The sequence below is a fragment of the Myripristis murdjan genome, chromosome 12 (genome assembly GCF_902150065.1).
Source record: "Myripristis murdjan chromosome 12, fMyrMur1.1, whole genome shotgun sequence".
NCBI lineage: Eukaryota > Metazoa > Chordata > Actinopteri > Holocentriformes > Holocentridae > Myripristis > Myripristis murdjan.
In genome coordinates this window covers 31542090-31545325 of record NC_043991.1, presented here as the reverse complement: position 1 = coordinate 31545325, position 3236 = coordinate 31542090, and positions in this window count along the sequence as shown.

Below are 3236 nucleotides of genomic sequence, written 5' to 3'. Positions count from 1 at the left end.
CTCAGTCTTTCTTGTTATGTCAGCTGAAGATTTTGTCTGCATGATGAGCTGCAACAACTGTCTGCTACACCCCTCCCCCCACAGACAGACCCTTCCCCCCTCCCCCGACTCTTTCCCCCACTCCTCTCTTTCTCTACCTTTCTTCTTGTCACTGTCTCTGTTCTTTTCTTTTTTCTGTCTGTTCCCTCTCCTACTGTCTCCTCCCCATTCCTCCTCTCATCACTCCTCCTCTCCTTTCCTTTCCTTCTCTCCTTTCCTGTCCTCATGTATTTTCTCATCTTCATGTGAATAAATAAGCCATATTTTAAGAGCATGGCAAACCCACTGCATGGCATAGGTTCTGATATTCTACGGGCAATTTGATGAGATGACAGAAACTACAATCTGATTTGTTTGGCCAGACAAAGGCATTTTTCTTTCAAAGTTGTTGCATACTGTTCACCTGTAGCTCCTCCCCACCACTATGCTCATGATTTGGCCCACATATGGTTTGTCATCATAATTCACGTTAACAAACTATCCCTTAGTGTATATTTCCGGTTCATCTGAATTTATCTCAAGGTCAGGTCCATGAGATGTTCTTACTGGACTTGGAGCTTCAGTGGCTTGACTCAGCACATGGAAGGACAAAAAAAAAAGGACAAAACATACTTTAAACTCAGCTATTAGTGATTATTAGTTATAAAATATAAGTATAGCCTGTTAGCTACAATAAATAATTACTATGTCTGTAGGAAAATACAGTTCAGTGTGTCTGTCACACCATATGATGCAGTGTCACACCATATGAGGTTTCATGCACTTAGCACAACACTGGACCTTGAGGTTATATGCCAGCATGCCAACAGCACACCCACTGCAACATGGGAACTTAGATTTAAATGTAACAGTGACAAAAAGGTCAGTTATTAATTCTGGAACAAGGCTCTTTGGACAGCTGAAATGAAGATGAACTTGTACAGAACGATGGGAAGAGCAAAGTGTGGAGAATGAAAAGAGCAGCTCATGACCCAAAGCAGAGCACATCATCTGTCCAGCATGGAGGAGGTGATGTGACTGCTGATGGCAGTAGCAGGATGAATTTTAATATTTATAGGACTATACTATCTGCTCAGATTCAGCCAAATGCCACAAAACTGGTAGCACAGTGCTTCACAATGACCCAGGGCATACTGTGAAAGCAAGCCAAGAGTTACTGAAAGCAATAAGTGGAATATTCTTTAAGGACAAGTCAGTCCGCAGACCTCAACCAGCTGAGCTGCTTTTCACCTGCTGAAGACCAAACTGAAGGCATAAAGACCCACAAACAAGCAGCAGCTGAAGGAGCTGCAGTAAAGGCTTGGCAGTGTCTCAAGGGGGGAAAGCCAGAATTTGGTGATGTTGTCCATGGGCTCCAGACTTCAGGCAGTCATAGACTGTAAAGGATTTTCCTCCAAATATTGAATATAATCCTTATAATTCTGGTTATGTATGATATACAGTACAGGCCAAAAGTTTGGACACACCTTCTCATTCAATGCGTTTTCTTTATTTTCATGACTATTTACATTGTAGATTCTCACTGAAGGAATCAAAACTATGAATGAACACATGTGGAGTTATGTACTTAACAAAAAAAGGTGAAATAACTGAAAACATGTTTTATATTCTAGTTTCTTCAAAATAGCCACCCTTTGCTCTGATTACTGCTTTGCACACTCTTGGCATTCTCTCCATGAGCTTCAAGAGGTAGTCACCTGAAATGGTTTTCCAACAGTCTTGAAGGAGTTCCCGGAGGTGTTGAGCACTTGTTGGCCCCTTTGCCTTCACTCTGCGGTCCAGCTCACCCCAAACCATCTGGATTGGGTTCAGGTCCGGTGACTGTGGAGGCCAGGTCATCTGCCGCAGCACTCCATCACTCTCCTTCTTGGTCAAATAGCCCTTACACAGCCTGGAGGTGTGTTTGGGCTCATTGTCCTATTGAAAAATAAATGATGGTCCAACTAAACGCAAACCGGATGGGATGGCATGTCGCTGCAGGATGCTGTGGTAGCCATGCTGGTTCAGTGTGCCTTCAATTTTGAATAAATCCCCAACAGTGTCACCAGCAAAACACCCCCACACCATCACACCTCCTCCTCCATGCTTCACAGTGGGAACCAGGCATGTGGAATCCATCCGTTCACCTTTTCTGCGTCTCACAAAGACACGGCGGTTGGAACCAAAGATCTCAAATTTGGACTCATCAGACCAAAGCACAGATTTCCACTGGTCTAATGTCCATTCCTTGTGTTTCTTGGTCCAAACAAATCTCTTCTGCTTGTTGCCTCTCCTTAGCAGTGGTTTCCTAGCAGCTATTTGACCATGAAGGCCTGATTGGCGCAGTCTCCTCTTAACAGTTGTTCTAGAGATGGGTCTGCTGCTAGAACTCTGTGTGGCATTTATCTGGTCTCTGATCTGAGCTGCTGTTAACTTGCCATTTCTGAGGCTGGTGACTCGGATGAACTTGTCCTCAGAAGCAGAGGTGACTCTTGGTCTTCCTTTCCTGGGTCGGTCCTCATGTGTGCCAGTTTTGTTGTAGCGCTTGATGGTTTTTGCGACTCCACTTGGGGACACATTTAAAGTTTTTGCAATTTTCCGGACTGACTGACCTTCATTTCTTAAAGTAATGATGGCCACTCGTTTTTCTTTAGTTAGCTGATTGGTTCTTGCCATAATATGAATTTTAACAGTTGTCCAATAGGGCTGTCGGCTGTGTAGTAACCTGACTTCTGCACAGCACAACTGATGGTCCCAACCCCATTGATAAAGCAAGAAATTCCACTAATTAACCCTGATAAGGCACACCTGTGAAGTGAAAACCATTTCAGGTGACTACCTCTTGAAGCTCATGGAGAGAATGCCAAGAGTGTGCAAAGCAGTAATCAGAGCAAAGGGTGGCTATTTTGAAGAAACTAGAATATAAAACATGTTTTCAGTTATTTCACCTTTTTTTGTTAAGTACATAACTCCACATGTGTTCATTCATAGTTTTGATTCCTTCAGTTAGAATCTACAATGTAAATAGTCATGAAAATAAAGAAAACGCATTGAATGAGAAGGTGTGTCCAAACTTTTGGCCTGTACTGTATATAGTTTGTCCCATTCCTTCTGAGCCTCTGAAAATGGGGTGACAATGTTTTTTTTATTTTCTCTTAAATCTCTTCATATTTTCGGACACTGCTACTGTCACAACCATAACATGTCAACACCGTCAC